The 18803-nt window shown below is 44.5% G+C and overlaps 1 long non-coding RNA gene across 1 annotated transcript; it reads left to right on the forward strand.

The window, feature by feature from the left end:
- Positions 1-62: 62 nt before the first annotated feature.
- Positions 63-18567, forward strand: LOC115527223. The gene is made up of 5 exons (XR_003972864.1): positions 63-1032; positions 8998-9160; positions 10658-10830; positions 17522-17646; positions 18455-18567. It is a non-coding gene; the product is annotated as an uncharacterized LOC115527223 (long non-coding RNA).
- Positions 18568-18803: the final 236 nt, after the last annotated feature.

Consider the following 18803-nt stretch of genomic DNA (forward strand, 5'->3'; position numbering starts at 1 on the left):
ATGGGCGCCGGGCGCCTTCCCCGCCGGAGCCGTGCGCTGTCGCCGCCGCCGCCGCCGCCGCTGCTGCTGGAGCCGCTGCCGCTGCTGGAACAGCCGCCGGGACCTCAGCATGTTTCTGAGCGTGCTGAGCCCGCAGCCCCGGCACCCAGCACCCACCCCACCCCGCTCCCACTCCCCCAAGCCAACCCCCGGGACCTCGCGTCAGGCGCCTGCAGCCAATCCGGGCAAAGGCACGCCCCTATCTTGTTTCCCCCCCCCCCACCCCCCGCACCCTCCCACCTCCCGCACCCCCCTCCCACCGGCCGTTCTGCTGCTCGGGGGAGTCCGGGGGCAGATCGCCGCACGAGCGCCGCCCCCGCCCCCGCCGGTTCCTGCGGGCGCGCCCTTCCCGCGCTCGCGGGTTCCGGGGCCCCGTGCCCTTCTACCCCACCACTGCGCCCGGCTCCCACCCCAGTCCCCGCCGCTCCCCGAAGCTCCCACTCTCTCCCACAGTCCGCCCCCTCCCGCGCCCTTTCTGCCTCTGGCGTTTGGCTCCCTCCTTGCGCCCCCGCTCCGCCGGCATCCTCTCCACCTCCAGTGCCCAGGTTCCCTGCCGAGCCGAGCGCGTGTTCGCCTTAGCGGGGAGGGGGCCTCGGCGTTCCCTGCCGAGCGCCGGAGCGCCTCGGACAGTCTGTCCGCTGGGGTTGGAGGAGTTCGGCTGCCGGGTTGTTTCTCGGATCCGGCAGCCTTGCAGAGTGTGTTGTAAAACCCCTCCCCCGTCAAGAGGGGACCCAGCCAGCCTGCGTCCTGCCAGCTCGGGGGACCGGAGGCGGGTGTCAGTGGTTAGAGGAAAACTTTCCAGCAGAGCGCCTTGCCGCCTTGCCGGAGCAAACCTGGCATCTGTCAAGAACGCTCTCTGTGCGCTCTTCCTGCAAGGAGCTTCTGTTCCAGTGCAGTAGACGCAGAAGGCAAGCGAAGGTTTGTGCATCTGAACAGCTAACGCTGAGGACCAGTTGGAAAATCACAGGCTCCTCAGCCCCAGCTAATTACTACGTGAGTATGACGCCACGGTGTGTGTCGATATTAAAAAGAGAGGCTCAGGGAAACACAAGTGTGAACGTAGAGTAAATGACACCGCCAAGAACAAGGAACACATTTGATTGCATTTCAGACTCTCCACGTTCAGTGATAACACCTGTATTTTGTGTTTTATTACTCACATGGTTTTATATTTTGAGCTGGGTCACTGCAAACAAAAAGGTGCTGTTCGTTTTGGTTGACGTCATGAGCTGACATTTCAGATTCCTCGCGCTCCGCTTGCCTGTTTTCTCCTTTGCCCAAGTTCCCAGATTCTCAAAACTCTAGGATTAGTTTTGGAGGGATGAGAGGAGAAAATATGTAAATACTCAGGAGGGTTAATATCCTATAGCGTTTAAAGTTCTATCCCTGGTTTTCCAGTCGGCCAATGAATCAGTTTGAAATTGGTGAGTTGTTAGCCCAGCTGTGGGTGGATTCTATGTAGGGAACAGCCACCATGAACACAGTGTAACAGTGGGACTGCAAGCCCCCTCTCTGTTCTGGCCATGGTGACGTCCTCAGCTCAGCCTTGAAAATATAAAGCCTTTAATGGAATCCTTGAGAAGTAAACAGCTTCTAAATACCCATGTAAGGGTGCCTGAAAACGTTATACAATGCTCACACTGGGTATCTTCCTAGCACTGGAAGAAAAAGAATACAGTCTGGAAGGAACCCCAACATCTGGACCAAACTCAAATTCTAACCTTGCAGAGAGAGACTGAATTTCACGGCAACCCCAGTCAGGAGCTTAAAAGCAATGCTGATTCAGTTTATAAAGTCAAGCAGTTTTAACTACCTTCTCTTAACTTAAATCCAAATGTAAATTTGCTTTAGGCCCAAACTGGATAGTCAATCAGTGTTTCAGGGCGGGTGGGTGTGGGTGATTTGTTTATTCACCCTTTTGCGCCAGGACTTGGCAGCCTAGTTCTGCCAAGTCGGGAAGGTTGAGAAGGGGGAACAAGGAAAGGAGGAGGGCTAGAAAGAGGGGAGGGACAGGGACGGCACCCTGAGTTTAGAGTAAGCTCACAAGAGCCTTAGTTACCTGTCACTGCAAACTTGTCTCCCCTTCAGGCTTCCTTCTGTTCCCTCCTCCCTCGAAAGACCGCCTCAAAATAGCCAAGGGGTGGGAAAGAGTTGAACCTGACGCTGCCCAGGAAAGGGGTTCTGAGTGCCCGGCCATGGAGTGAGGTGTAGGGAATGTGGGAGGAGGCCTTCTATCCTGCTCCATCTTCTGTCAAGAGGTGTTACTGGAATACTGTGTGCCAAGCTTAAGTGCCCATGATGGGCCAGGGGATTGCATTTCTGTGAGCGATAAAGCCAGAACATGGTTGGAGAGGTTCAGTACAGAGGCCTGGATGCCAGTAACGTTACCATAGGTATAAATATCTATGTATTTGCATGCATAGATATTATGTATAGATACATGTATTTGCGTATATACGTACATGTGTAAACATACCATGTATTTGAGCGTGAGATTTGACTTGTCACAAAACTCTCCTGAAACTTTTTTTTCCTGTTAAATCAGAGATATGTCAAATTTCCCCAAATTTCTGGATAATAAATACATTAAATCACAAATATTCAAAACCAGAAGTTTATTTAAAAAATTTTTTTTTAATGTTTATTTATTTTTGAGACAGAGAGAGAGACAGAGCATGAACGGGGAAGGGTCAGAGAGAGAGGGAGACACAGAATCCAAAGTGGGCTCCAGGCTCTGAGCTGTCAGCACGGAGCCTGACGTGGGGCTCGAACTCACGGACCGTGTGGTCATGACCTGAGCTGAGGTCCGACGCTCAACCGACTGAGCCACCCAGGTGCCCCAAAACCAGAAGGTTATTTTAATAGGAGTTCCAACATAGAGCTGCAGGCGTAAAGGGGTCCCTGGCATTTTGAGGCTTTCTTTCAGTTATACTTATGGAAAAGTTTGAAATAGTCTGTGCTCAACTAGAGTTGGCTTTCTTTTTTTTTTTTAAGTTTAAAATTTTTTTTTTTATTTTAATGTTTGCTTATTTTTGATGGAGAAGGACTGGATATGATTGGGAGAGGGGCAGAGAGAGAGGGAGACTCAGAAACCGAAGCAGGCTCCAGGCTCTGAGCTATCAGCACAGAGCCCAACGCGGGGATCAAACCCATGATCTGTGGGACCATGACCTGAGCTGAAGTCTGCTGCTCACCTGACTGAGCCACCCAGGCACCCCAGGGTTAGCTTTCTTTTAAGTAACATGTTCTCAGATCTCCTTTAAATCCTACATTCCATGATGCTTTTGGGGGGAACTTTTTGAGCTAACTTTCTTTTTGCCCTTAGAGGAGGATATAGATTAAGAAGAAAAGGTACAACATATCCCCTTATACAGGTATCACATGTTGCAAATTCAAAATGAAACTCCGCCACGTCCCCATTCCCTCCTGGAGATTGCAGAAAGGAATCAGTTCTTAGGAACCCACTGATTGGACAGTAGTTTACAAAACAACAGAAAGCTCCAAAGATAAATGCTGATAAGCACGTGGAGAGGTAGTAGGCTTCTTCCCCCTCCCGTTTCCTACCCCCACCTCTGTTCCATCCCTCTCCATCGTTCCATATCTGAATGTGCCACGGTTTCCCTTTGATCTCCCAGTCTCTGTATCTCCCTGCTCCATTTAATCTGGGATACCATAGTCAAGTTAATATTTCTAAAATGCTGCTTTGAAGCAAGATGCTTTTGTGTTCAGAAACCTTAACTCCTCAACTTGGCATTTAAAAGTCCAGTTCCAAATGGCCTTTCTAGAATTATCTTGTCCCTGTCACCCTAACTTGCAGTTCTGTGTTCTTTTTCCTTTTTGGATCTGTACTCTTCGTCTTTTTTTTTTTTTTTCTTTTTTCTTTTTTGCATCTGTGGTCTTTCTCATTCTTATGGGGTTCTTTCCACTAAGAATCTCCTCCTTCATGTCCATTTCAATGGATTCAGTATTCAAGATTTGGCTGGTTTGTTTTTTATTTATTTATTTTACAGTCATCCCTGCCCACTGTTTCTGGGAATGATCCCTCCTTCCTCCACCTATAGTAATTACTTTGCTAATTGCATTTCACAAGGCAATTAACAATATATCGCCTTTCGACACCTCTTATATTGTTTTCCTAATTTTCATCTGTTTTTCTTTTCTCTTCTCATATGGATTGTAAGCTCTAGAGCCAGAACTGTCCCATAGTTTTTATATTTCCCATGTTTATTCATATTTACTTAATTCACATTAAGCTTTGAGTCATAAATAATGTTTAATTAATTAGAATCTCATTTTTACTAGTATGGAGACATAATTGAGTGTTTTTGGAGTTACAGTCTTCCCTCATGCTTAGAATTTACAGTAAAAATTCATATTCCTATAGTCCAGTCCACTTTTTCATGTAAGCATTACAAACTATAAAATTGAAGGTAGGCTCATGAGATAAATAAATCTTTATCATACTCAGTAATGAATAAAGTGGGACATACGTCATGGGTTTTCGAAAGGGGTCACATAAGTCTGCATCGATGAAAAGCACGACCTAATCTTCATAAATATTTCAGGTGAATGACCTTTTTCCTCGGCTTTCATTTGTGATACCATATATACAGGCATTTCTGCTCTGTGAGGATAGCTGATGACTGGAATCTCATTTCAAGTTCTAGATTGAATTAAAGGTCTGCCCAGGAGTGATTGGTAGTATTTACTCCCACCTGTGGTTGTCAGCCATGAGCTTGGCTAACATGTTTCCATTCTTGCCTTGAGTTTTGACTCTTTTGATAAAAATAGGAGTTAATAGCCCAACTGGACAACTGCTGGGATGTGGGCCAAAGGACATCTTGGGGGGGAATTTCCAAGCAAAGCCCCAAGAAGTGTATCAAACCGGTAAGTTAGCAAAATTTGCCTTGAGGCTGATGGTAAATGGCAGGATTTGTTAATCAGAGCTCAAGCGGCTGTTTCAGAGGAAAGATACACAACTTTTCCCATCAAGCAAAACTGCTAAAACAGTCACTCAGGGCTAACTAACCAAAGAACAGCCTGCACCCGTGGCTGGCACTTAAGGTCATATGCTGGGTTGGCAGCCACAATTTACACAGGGGCAAGCAACTCCATCCATTGTGATAAGAACGAGGACAGTGTAATCACTGCGAAGCCTGGACTGTTTGGAAAATTCAAAAGCTCTCCTCTCTCCCACTTCCTCCCTCTTTCCCACCTCCTCCTCTTCCTGGTGTGTCCAATGACTACACTGAGCAACGCTAGAGCCAATAAAAATATTTTTCAAAATTTGGCTGTACTGGCAAGTGTTCCGACCCGGGAGGCAGAAGATCCAGGTTTGTATCCTGGCTTTGTCACTTTTCGGTTTGACCTTCTGCAGTGGCTTCATCTTTAAAATGGATTTACCGTCGGTTCATGGTAAATGTATGTGAATGTATGCGAAAGCTTCTTGAAATCTCACATAGCACCGTGTGTTTGTAACACGCCAAATTCCATCTGATCCAATCCTCATGACATTTCAGCACATGAAAGGGGTCGGTTTGCTCGTATGAGAAGTCCATTCAGTTAAATAAGCTTCTCTTTATCAGTTGGACTCTTTTCTCGCACCAGACATTAATATGACTCAGAGGCTGGATCAGAGTGAACTGTGTTTAAATGCTTTTATCTTTAGTAAATTATCTTTTTAAAAAAAAGTCCCCCCTCCTCCCTTTTCTTGTGTGCCCTTCCCTAGTATATGCCCTATTCTATTTTTTTAAAGGTATTTGTTTATTTGAGTCCCTGAAATAAATTCCTTTAAAGTATTTCGGTGGTGAAATATTAGAAGTAAAGGAAGGATTTTTTTCCCTCAAGTCATCTACTTAGTGCCATGACTAGTAACTTTAAAAAAAAAAAAAAAAAGAGGAAGGCAGTGCAATATAAAACTAAAGCTAACTTTCAAAAATTCTGTTCTTGGGGCACCTGGGTGGCTCAGTTGGGTAAACGTCCCGACTCTTGATTTTGGCTCAGGTCATGATCTCATGGTTGGTGGGTTCGAGCCCCGCGTCAGGCTCTGTGCTGACAGCACGGAGCCTGCTTGGGATTCTCTCTCCCCCTCTCTCTGACCCTCCCTGGCTTGCTCTCTCTCCCTGTCTCTCAATAAACAAACAAACAAATAAATAAATAATTTAACAAATCTGGTTTTATTCAGTTATATTACAAATAAAAATGGATTGCTCGTCAGCTGAAATCTTACCTTTAGGTGCCCCTGGCACCAGGAATATCATTGCTGCACATGAAGAACATTTGGCTGGGAGTCGTCCTTCAGTGTGCCCGAGTCCAGAGCCTCTGGTGACTGTAAGCTGTACTAATTATTGAAAACTCTAGATTTTATTTTAACAGAATCTTACCATGTCCCGGATAAAACGATTATGTTGTACCAGACTAAGGAGTTTGCAGCACCAAGAATCCCCTAAGCCCTGTGTTAAGCTTCTGAAGAGGAGGAAAGATCCCTTTTAAACATTTTAGCTCCCATTTATTCTGGCCACGTAGTTGGTCCTTCATAAATTCCTGTGGGATAGAGGAACCACTTAAAAGCTTGTGTCTAGTAGATTCTCCCAAATAAAAGAAGACATTGTCTTTTCCTTTCACCCATGGAACATGGCATCTGGGTCACCCAACCGAACAGGATTGCCAATGGGAACCAGTGGAAGAAGCTGGTTGTCTGCTCAGCCTCTGGGTGGTAGACCAAATCATTTACATTTCTTTCTCTCCATTCAGTACTTTGAGTAGACCAAACAGGTATTTTCTTTCATATGTGTTTTCACTTCTTTGCATTGTATAGATATTTTTCTAGTTAACTTACTCATTATGCATGTACTATATAAAAGCCCATCCAGAACCACTCACTATATAGAGGCATGTCAGGTCCTATGCCTTGGAAGGGGCGAGTCTGAAGACACTCGTGAGACCGTGTTGCTGCTACTTGGATTTTGATTACCAGTGTGGTCAGACTTCGTGCTTTGAAAATACGCATCAACCTTAGATATGTCATTTGTTTTCCACAATGCCTCAGCTTTGCAGCCCCTTGAATAAAACCTATTAGAGACTTTCATCCTATGGTAGATTTCTGTTTCTAGAGCATTATCCCCTAATTAAATGTTGTGGGGGCAGTGCCTTTCTTTGTAAACCCCTTCTAAATAGAAATTACTTTTTACACTGGCGGAGAAATTATTGGATTTCCTTTCTCCCCATTTTAATCTGGAGAAACTGAAGCATAAGAGGAAGACGTGCTTAAGATTTCAAGGAAAGGGAAAGGGAGTTCTTGACTTTCCTGCCTCCTGAGCTAATCTTTAATTACCAGAACCTGCATCCTTAACAGATTTTGGCTCACCTCTGGCTACTTGTCAGCGTAATTCAATTGCATGATATATTTGGGGCCTGGAGCAGGTCATGGAGTAATTTTTGGAATACAAAGCCCTGAACAAGTGAAGAGATTCTATCATGCAATGTTTATTTGTATTGTTCAATTGGTTTAAGTATAATAGGTCTGGAAGAATAATCATATTTAGCCACACAAATGAAATTCTCATTGTGAGTACATTTCAGTGTGAATTTCCAAAACTGCCACATGAATGCTAACTCTGAAGACAAAAGAACACCAAAGAAAAGCCAAGCAATTAAGCAATTTGGCTTTATTGTTTTGTTTGTTTTTAAATCTGTAACTGGAAAAAGATTTCACGGAAGACTCTTGCTGAGAATGAAAGACTCAAAAAGTTGTGACAACCTTGGGGATTTTATTTAAGGGTCTAGATAAAGCTGCTTGGGAGTTGGGAACAGAAAATGAAAAAGCTGAACGTGCTTGGCCATTCTGCATCCTTTTCCAAACCAGGTGGAGCTGTGAGGGTCTCTGAAATGCCTAGAGAAGGCACTAAAATGGTATTGGCATAGTTCTGAAAATATCTCTTTACTTATCCTGCAAATGTCTGAAGTGACGATTTTACTCTGACTTGTCATCATCTCCATCACGCTCCCTGGTTTTTCTCTCTCCTGCTGCTGACTACTCTGTGGCAGCATTTTTCACATCGCCCTTCCCCCCACCCCATTACTAATTTATTGTGTGCCTTTTCGTAGCTATCTTGTGGATCACAATATTGTCTTGGCTTATAAAATTCCCATGCATATATCCTCGTATGTATAGTTTTCATAAATCCTCGTCTGGGAAGTGACTTAGAATAAAAGTAATTTATTAAGTAAAAGGCCACAGTTAACCTTGCAAAAAAAATCATGCTCAGTATTTTATAGCGTAGCCGGGCTGGATGGGAGAGTCTGAAAATATCCCTGGCCTATGCAGTTTTGTTTCAGAATGCTTTTTATTACATAATTTCAAATTATGGCATTTAAGCAAGATTATGCTAATTTTAGTGATTCTCTTTTCCAAATGTTTATTTATTTTTGAGAGAGAGAGAGAGAGAGAGCACGCTTGTGCACACGAGTGGGGGAGGGGCAGAGAGAGCGGGAGAGAGAATCTCAAGCAGGCCCCGTGCTGTCAGCACAAGAACCCAACAGGAGGCTCCATCTCATGAACTGGGAGATCTTGACCTGAGCGGAAATCAGGAGTTGGATGCTAAACTGACTGACCCACCCAGGTGCCCCAAATTTTGGTGATTAGTTTTGACATTTACCTCTCTCTATACCCTAATGATTAAGAATGCGGGCTCTGGAATCAGACTGCCTGGGTTAAAATCCAGGTTCTGCCACTTAGCAGCTGGATGACTCGGAACAAGTTGTTTGAACACCTCCGGCCTCCGTTTCGTCATCCGTTTAATGGAAATAACAATGTCCCCCCTACTCGGGCGCTGTCTGGAAGGAGTCAATAAGATAGGGCATAAAGGCATCTGTCCTAGCGCTTGCCTTCTCGTAAATACTTAATAAACATCGGTGCTTTTTTTTCTTTTCTTCCCCATGTTTTGTTTTTAACACCAGCTCCAGCAGCACCGCTATAGGCCGCGGCATAAAGCAGAAAACGCTTCGTTTTATGCAAAACCGAGGGTGGCAAAGAAGGCAGCTTCCAACGAGTGGAAATTGGATAATTGAATCAATGTGTTCTTTTTTAAAAGCGAGAGGATGTAGTAAAGTATCTAATTTGGTAAGTACTCTTTTGGTTTCAAAGGCAAGTTGATTCCTTTGTGGTCATTTAATCTGATTATCGTTCCGCTTGGGGAATTAGCATTTCCTAAACTAATTTTGCATCATGGAAAGGTCATTCCAGAGAGAGTTCCATCCTATGGTATAGCCATATTCCAAGTATATGAAACCAACAATGACAAAAGAAAGCCCCACTGGGCTCTTGCGAGAGAAGTCTATTTCCCTGGAGAGTATTGATCCAAGCTGCTGCTTTTCATGGTGTAAATTCCTAAGACCTCAAGGAGGCTGGAAAATTCTCTGGTGACCTGCTTTGTGTCCATGCAGCCGAGCCCTGCAGTTATCCCGAGTATAAGGGTCTTACTATATCATCCCTTGCTGGTAGAGAAGTCAGCAACAAAGGAAGTTTTCCCAAGTCTCTGAGGTTCAGCCCCTAGGAGAGTCTTTCCGATCCTAACTCGGAACTCTTAATTTTATTTCAGACACAGTTTCAATGCCTTGTTTTTCCGGATTCTGTTCTTTCGTAACAGACTGGGAGAAACAAACCGGAGCGAAGGAGTAAGAAAGGTGCAGGGGGCGGGCAGAGAGGACATCTGGGAACTTTCTGTGAGAAAACAGGGACGCGAGTGATGCCATTTACTGCAGAGACAGTGTTCTGTACCCCACAGTCACCTGATGATCCCACATCATTTAGAAGGTTTAGATTGTGTATAACCGTCCTCGGCTTAAGAAACACAGTGTGTGCGGTGCCTGGCTGGCTCAGTCGGTTAGGAGTCCGACTCTTGGTTTCAGCTCAGGTCATGATCTCACGGTCTGTGAGTTTGAGACCTGCACTGGGCTCTGTGCTGACATCACGGAGCCTGCTTGGGATTTTCTCTCACCCTCTCTCTCTGCTCTTCTCCTGCTCTCTCTCTCTTTCACTCTGAAAATAAATAAGTAAACTTAAAAAAAAAAAAAAAGAAATGCAGTGTGCATCTTAGAAATATCTTTATTAAGAAATAGTACTATGAAAATTTTGGAACTTCTTTTCCGGAACACTTGCATTATTTAGAAAATGAATTTATATGGATTGTTTCGTTCTCCAACGATGCTGGATCGGTGAGGTGTGAATTAGACGGTTAGAAGTCCAAAATCAAGGTGCCAGTTGGTTTGTTCTGAGGGCTGTGAGAAAAGGGTCTATCCGGGGCCTCTCCCGTTGGCTTATGGCTGGCCGTCTTCCTTCTGTGCTGGTCTGTGTCCAAATTTCTCCTTTTGATAAGGACACCGGTCATATTGAATTAGACCCATCTTAATGGCCTTATTTTGTCTTCATTACCTCTGTAAAGATCACGTTTGAAGATCCAAATAAGGTCACATTCTGAGAGACTAAGGGAGCCCCGAGACTCCAACGCGTGTTTTTTTCTGGGGGTGGGGAGGGACGCATTCAACCCATAACAAGGTGTTACTCACGCGTAAGAAAGTTTGACACCTTATGTCCGGGAATTCATATTATGTTTTCTAGGACTGAGGGCAAGCAGAATGGCTTCTCATGTTTCACACTAAAGATGGCCCCCCAGGTAAGTGACATGCAGACCCTGGTGAGAACAGTCACCTTTGCTGTAGGATTACAGCCGGGCACAAAGTCACGAATGCCACAGGCTGACTGTGGTCAGATCAAGACGTCATGTACGCTGAGTAAGTAGCCTGGGTCTTCATTCAGAGGGGGAGGGGCGTGTGTAAGCCACATCCCTGTCAGTGTGTGCTTACAGTAGGGTTAAATGGGCTGTCCTTTTATAGCTTTCATTACAAACCAAGAAACCCGACTGTTGTCTTGCAAGTGAAATAGAAAAATTCAGGTTCACGTTAATAATTCCCGCTCGAGGAGAAAAACCAGCTGATCCAACTGGTTGATCGTACAGACTACTTTTCAGCAGGTTGCTCTGACATTGTGTGGACCCACAGTTGGGCTTGCCAGCTGCAACATGGGTGTTATTATTATTATTAATTTTTTTTTCTGAACCAGAACTAGCATAACGGCGATTGACTGGGTTGGAGAGATACAACAAACCTTTATAACTGAAGAACAAAACTGGCCTTTGAGGCAAGATAAACTCAGGTTCTCTCTCCTATAGAATCCACTGAAAAACAGGATTTTTCTGACCTCGAAGTAATGATTTTGATGGAGAAGGTGATTCAGATCCTAAAATATTGGCAAGCAGGGGTCTAAGAAATAACTCCCTTCAGTATATTGATTGAGATTTATGATGAAATCTGAGGCTCACGAGCATCTTAATTTTATCCATCCCTAAGTGGTACATCTAACTGTCCTCTGTGGACACAGCTGGTAATGTTTTAACCTGTGCATGGCCACAGACCGAATGAACGTGACTTTTATGCCCCCAATCCAAACACCAAAAAACTCCACCTGATTAAGTTCCAAGAACCCAATCTGATCATTTGTGTTGCCGTTTGATATTAAAGAATGGCTCTCAGCTGTCCTGGATGCCTCTGCTACAGGGGCCGAATATGGAACCAGATGCCTAAGTATAAACATCTGAGGATCTCTCTTAGTATAAAATCCAAGGATCTCTCTAACACAGTGTGAAAGCCGAGGATCTCTCTAACATAGTATGACATTCTGTGTTGCAGGGATGCCAAGTCCTCCTTGCAGATAAATTTGCTACGTGCGTGCTGTGTACACAGCATGAATTTAGATGTATATGAAACAGTATGTTTAAAAATGTCACATTGAAGCCTTGTTAATGACGAGATTAGTTCAGTGGAACAATCTTACATAAGCTTGTACTTAAAGAAAAGCTCAAATCTGTGCATCTAAGTATTATTTAGTCATCTGCTTGTGCAACTATATTTTTAACTTAATGTATGATGAACAAATAGTCTTTCTGCACTCCCAGGCTGTATTACTGCAGTGTGCTTTATTTTCTTCTCAGTTTCCTTCAGAGCACATGACAGAGAACTTTCTTTGGAAACTCCATAAAGTTAACAGCATCCGTCAGAAAGCACCAAACCAACCAAAATTAAAGATGTAAAATACAATGATAGGGCATGTGCATTCTTTCCAGGGCCATGTAACAGAAACCTAGATCTATGTCACATTCTCTTTTATTCTTTTTCTTTTTTTTTCCCATTTCTTTTTATCTTTACTAAAAACATTGTCTGTGGCCATGTAAAATGTCTGCCATCACTCCTGAGTGACCAAGAATCTTTATGAATTTTTTAAAATTTTTTAACGTTTATTCATTTTTGAGAGAAGGAGAGAGACAGAGTGTGAGTGGGGGTGGGGCAGAGAGAGAGGGAGACACAGAATCCGGAGCCGGTTCCAGGCTCTGAGCTGGCAGCACAGAGCCCGATGCAGGGTTTGAACCCATGGACTGCGAGATCATGACCTGAGCCGAAGTCAGACCCTTAACTGACTGAGCCACCCAGGCGCCCCTGGAATCTTTATACTTTTGTTAATTGAAGTATTGTTATTGTCACAGTATTAATGGTAATATACAGCTGTAAAAATCCACTTGCCATGGGATGTAGGATAGGAAGTCTGTATGGAAGACTTGGACCCTGTCTTCAAGAAGTTATCTTTAGAGAGTTTCCTTTCCTTTCCTTCCTTCCTTCCTTCCTTCCTTCCTTCCTTCCTTCCTTCCTCCCTCCCTCCCTCCCTCCCTCCCTCCCTCCCTCCCTTCATCCCTCCCTTCATCCCTCCCTCTCATCTTTTCCTTTCTCTCCTTCTAACTTCATTGAGGAATAGCGAACAAATACAATAGTACATACATTCGAAGTATACAATGTGATGATTTGATATACATATACATTGTAGAATGATCACCAAGGTCAACACGTCTATCACTTCATATAGTTACCATAGTTCATTAACTCTTTTCTGTTTTGTGGTCAGAATCCTCCTGTTCTCTGTTTCCATGAAATTTTGTTATTGCTTTGTTTTGTTTTAGATTCTATAGTATTTGTCTTTCTCTGTCTAGTTTGTTTCAGAGAATAGTGCCTTCCAGATTTATCCATGTTGTCACAAATGGCAGAATTTCCTTCTTTTGTCGCAGCTAGATACCGTTCCGTTGTATCTATACACCCCATTTGCTTTATCTCTTCGTCTGTCAAAGGACATTTAAGTTGTTTCTACATCTTGGCTGTTGTGAAAAGTTGCAATGAACACGAGAGTGCAGATATCTCTTTGAGGTCCTGATTTTCCCACAAGTGGGATTGCTGAATGTTTATGGTAGTTCTGGTTTCAGTTTTGTGAGGAACCTCCATACTTTTTTCCATTATGGCTTTGCCAATTTACATTCCCACCAACAGTGCACGAGCATTCCCTTTTCTCCACACCCTCACCAACATTTGTTATCCCTTGTCTTTTTCATAAGAGCCATCCTAGCAGGTGTGAGGTGATATCTCAATGTGGTTCTGATTTGCATCTCCCTGATGACGAGTGATGGGTGTCACTCGTGATTGGTCAGAACCAGTGACTGAACACCAGACACCATGCTAAGGGTGTCATTTGCAATATCCCATTTACTTCTAGTAACAGCCTTGTCGGGTATCATGTTTGCTTTGTACAGGAGGAAATTGAGGCTCAGAGAAGTTGAGCGGTTTGCTCCAAGTTTCACAACTAATAAATGATGGAGCAGGACTTCCAACCCAGGTCTGTGTGACGCCCCAGCCAGAGCTCTTGACCACTCTAAAATAATGCCTCATTTTTATTTTTTTCCTGTCTTGAAGCAGCTTCATTTTCGGAAACTAAGATCCAAATTCAAGTGATTTAAGAAAATCTTAAGTGAATACTATGCAACAACGTCATGTGGTTTTTTTCTGTGCTTAGCTTTTGTAAAAACTTTATTTATAAGGATGTTTTCCATGAATGCACAGGGCCGGTTCTCCAAGAGTTTCCAAATTCTGCCTGTTTGGCATTTCCTCTCTTCTGCTGTTACCATGTTAGGTCTGCCTCTCAGCTTCCTGGAGAGTCAATAATTATGCCCTTCTATTTTTAAAAATTAAATTGTATTAAATTTGTGGGGTTTTTCTTCAAATTTTTGTTTAAATTCTAGTTCGTTAACAGACAGTGTAATATTGGTTTTGGGAATAGACTTTAGTAATTCATCATTTACATACAACACCCAGTGCTCATCATGACAAGGACCCTCCTTAATGCCCATCCCCCATTTAGCCCGTCCTCCGCTCCCCTCCCCTCCATCAGTCCTCAGTTTGTTAGTTTTTCCATATCATGAAGAGTCTCTTGTGTTTTGCTTCCCTCTCTTTTTTTCCCTTTCCATATGTTTATCTATTTTTTTCTTAAATTCCACATATGAGTGAAATTATATGGTATATGTCTTTCTCTGACTTATTTCACTTAGCATAATATGCTCTAGTTCCATCCACGTTGTTACAGATGGCAAGATTTCATTCTTTTTCACAGCTGAGTAATATTCCATTGTATGTATGTATGTGTGTGTATATATATCTCACATCTTCTTTATCCATTCAACAGTTGATGGACATTTGGGCTCTCTCCATAGTCTGGCCACTATTGAAAATGCTGCTAGAAACACTGGGGTGCATGTGCCCCTTCTAATCTGTATTTTTGCATCTTTTGGGTAAATTCCTAGTAGTGCAATTGCTGGGTCATAGAGTAGTTCTGTTTTTAACTTTTTGTTTTCCAGGGTGGCTGGGCTGCATCGGTTTTAATTCCCACCAACAGTGCAAGAGGGTTCCCCTTTCTTCACATCCTTGCCGACATCTGTTGTTTCCTGTGTTGTTAATTTTAGTCATTCTGACAGGTGTGAGGTGGTATCTCATTGTGGTTTTGATTTGTATTTCCCTGATGATGAGTGATATTGAACATCTTTTCATGTGTCTGTTGGCCATCTGGATGTCTTGTTTGGAAAAATGTCTAATTATGTCTTCTGACCATTTTTAAACTGGATTATTTGTTTTTGGGGTGTTGAGTTTGATAAGTTCTTTTTTTAAAAAATATTTTTAATGGTTATCTTTGAGAGAGAGAGAGAGAGAGAGAGAGAGAGAGAGAGAGAGAGATTGAGAACAAGCAGGGGAGGGGCAGAGAGAGAAAGATACAGAATCCAAAACAGGCTCCAGGCTCTAAGCTGTCAGCCCAGAGCCCCACATGGGGCTTGAACTCACGAGCCATGAGATCATGACCTGAGCTGAAGTCAGATGCTTAACCGACGGAGCCACCCAGGTGCCCCTGTTCTTTATAGATTTTGGATACTGACCCTTTATCAGATATGTCATTTGTAAATATCTTCTCCTATTCCATAGGCTGCCTTTTAGTTTTGTTGATTGTTTCCTTCGCTGTGCAGAAGCAACAATTATGCCCTTCCAACACTTTCAAAATTTTGTTCCAATTTCCGTGACCAACAGGGAGAAAATGACCATTAACGGGGGGGTGCCACCACCGGGAACAGCATTGACAAGAGGGCTCCTCTCCCCACTTGGGGCCATGGCAGCAAGCTAGCCTTTCACCTTTAGAGCTTTTCCAACACAAGTCAGCTAATCCTGCGTCCCCTCAATTCCATAAGACACCAGCCAGGCCCTCCAGAAGATTCTCTTAAAGCCTCCTGCTTGGTTTGAGGGCGGTGGGAAAGAGCCATGCCTCTGCAAAGAACTAAAGAGCAACACTCAAGCCTCTGGTAAAGACCCTCATGATGAGGCCAGGCCCCTGTTGTGGTGTTTTGGGTCATCCTCTGTAAGGTCTGCCTAGATGGTCTAGCCCCTCTCTTTCGAATGCTTGGGTGCCTAACACACCTTGTTCTCCGCTGTGGGGTCTCAGCCCGCCCTGAGCATCGAGAAGTCCTTTGTTAATATCCTGCTGCACATCGTTTAGGGAGAGTTCAGCACACAGTTGTGATCAGAATCATGGCGGAGGCAGTGATGGAAGGGGAGGGATGCCCGAGAAGGGCATGTAGTGAAGTGAGGTTGCTGGAGACGAAGGGTCGGGGGCGCTAACATGTGAAGTGCCGAGTCAGGGAGAACCCCACGTACCCAGGGGAAAGCATCCCAAAGGCTCACATGAGACCCTGGAGACAAAAGAACACCTAGAAGAGAATACTTTCGAGGTAGCGAAGAAAGAAGAGCTTCAAGAGAGGGGGTGATACAAAAGACCAGCTCCCTGATACTTCAAGAGCTCCTAGAAATCAAGAGTGAGAAGACTCTCAGCTCAACAGAAAATGGGAGAAGACCGGGCTCAGGTAGCCCTCGATGGAGGAGAGACGGATGGCCCCTGAATGTCTGTAATGATGTTCAGCCTCACTCTCAGAGGAGTTGCAGGTGAAATCTACCCTGGGATCTATTTCCGCCTCAGGGAGGACGGTACGCTGGTCTGGCAACAGTGCTCCATTGCAGGGCGGATGGGAGCACTCTGACGCAGTGCTGATCAGAGTGCAAAATGGTTCCGCCACGGAGCAGGCGAATGTGGCAGTGTCCCCCCCGAACCGCACACGAAGTCACTCTTTGACACAGATGGTCACTTGACTCTCCTTGCAACACATTTCCCTTTGGGTTCTAGGACAGCAGCGTCTCTGGTTTTCCTCCAGTGTCACGGCTTGTGCCTTCGAACCTTCTTTGTTGACTATCCCTCTTCTGGCTGACCTCTTAAATTCTCACATGCTTGGGGCTCAGTCCAGGGCTGTCTTGTCTGTCTCTGCCTGATCCGGAGGTCACCTCGTCCAATCACCTTGCCTCTGTTTGTGATGTATGTATGTATGTATGTTTTGGCGTGGTAAAATACCCACGAACATAAATTCCACCCTTTTAAGGCGTGCAGTTTAGTGGCATTTACTACATTCACATTGTGGTGCAACTGCCACCTCTGTCTGGTCCCAAAACATCCTCCGTCACCCCGAGAGAAAACTCTGTACCCATTCAGTGGCCACTGCCCATTTGCTCCTTTCTTAACCCCTGGCAACTTCTCGTCTGCCTTCTGTCTCTGGATTTGCTTATCGTGGATGTTCTTGTACAAATGGAACCATTCGCCCAGCGTAATGTTTTCAAGGTTCACGATCCACTTTGTAGCGCGTATTAAGGCTTCCTTCCTTTCCGCGGCTGAATAGTATTCCGTCGTGTGGTTATTCCACATTTCATTTATCCATCCAGCTGTTGGTGGCCATTTGGGTTGTGTCCACCATTTGGCTGTTTTCAGTAGTCTTGCTGTGAATATTTGTGTACGAGTTTTGCTTCCAATTCTCTGGGGTCTATACCTGGGAGTGGGATGGCTGAATCCTGTGGTAATTCTAGGTTTAATCCAACTGCTTGCTTTTTTTTTTTTTTTTTTTTTTAACACCCATAGACTGATGACTCCAAAATCTGTATCCCTGGCCTGATTTCTCCCAACTTTCTCCTTCAGATCTCTTCTGGGATTCAGACGTCTTACAGTTGACTTGACTTATCCAGCACTGAGACTGTTAGTCTCTACTCCCTCCAGATTCCTCCTCCAGTCTTCCCAGCTCAGGAAATAGCACTGCCATTCACGTAGATACTTGGGTAGAGACCCAAGGGCTCTCCCTGAGTTTGCCCCTTTCCACCCCTCCCCAGATGCAGTCCATCAGCAAGTGCTGTGGGATCTGTGTTTGCAACACGCTCACCTTTTCCCTGCTGCTACTTTGGTCCAAGCCACCATTGGTCTCCCACTAGACCCCCCCGCAACAGACGCCGGCAACTTCCACTCCTGGCCCTGGAGTTTATTCTCTGCTCTGTAGCCAAGAGTGGCTTTTAAAAAGATATATATGATCTTAAAATAATAATTAGAAAAAAAGATCACTTAGCTTTTCCTGCTTCAACACCCCCAGTGGTTTCACATTGCAATTAGAACTAAACCCAAACTTGCTTCTGTGGTCGCAGGCGTGTGGTAATCTGTTGGCTGCCTCCCCTTTCCTTCTATCTCCCTGGCTCTCTGTGCTTTACCACACTGGCCCCTTTGTCTCTTGAGCTGGTGCCTGCCACAGGGACCCTGAACTTGCTGTCCCTCTGTCAGAAATTCCACGACGGTTCTTTCTCACTCCTGAAGCTTCCACTCAAGTGTTACCTCCTTAGGGGGTCCTTGTCTGACCACCCCGTTCCCCAAACTCAGCCAGTCTTGGTCTTATCATACCAATCTCTTTTTTTTTTTTTTTCATTAATATATCGCTGACATTCCACATCCTTGTATGGAATTACCTTATTTATACCTATGTGTTTATTTTCACTTTTTGGTGTTTGTGCCCTGCCTTCCTCCCCCTTTCCCCAAGTATAAGCCCCACGGGGACAGGAATTTTGTCAGTATTTGTGGCTGTCTCTCCAGACCTTGGATATCGCCTGGCATCTGTGAGGCACAGAGAAAGCATTCGTTGGACGCTGTTGAAGGAGAAGAGTTCGACTCCCACCTGGTCCTGAATAAACCCTCTTGATCCACTACCATGGCTCATTTTTCTTCTCCTCCTCACCGACATACTTCTAGAAGGAGCAGATCATACCCAATGTATTTATCTAGTCATGTTTCTTCCCCTCTGTAACCCTAAACAACCCAGCTTTTCCCCCCACTACCATTCAGAAGTGCTTCCTCAAAGATTTCCGGAAGAGTCAAAACCAGTTGCCTTGTGCACCATGCCCTTTCTGTAGCATCTGACATTGTTAACCCCTGTTCACATTCA

The sequence above is a fragment of the Lynx canadensis genome, chromosome D2, assembly GCF_007474595.2.
Source record: "Lynx canadensis isolate LIC74 chromosome D2, mLynCan4.pri.v2, whole genome shotgun sequence".
NCBI lineage: Eukaryota > Metazoa > Chordata > Mammalia > Carnivora > Felidae > Lynx > Lynx canadensis.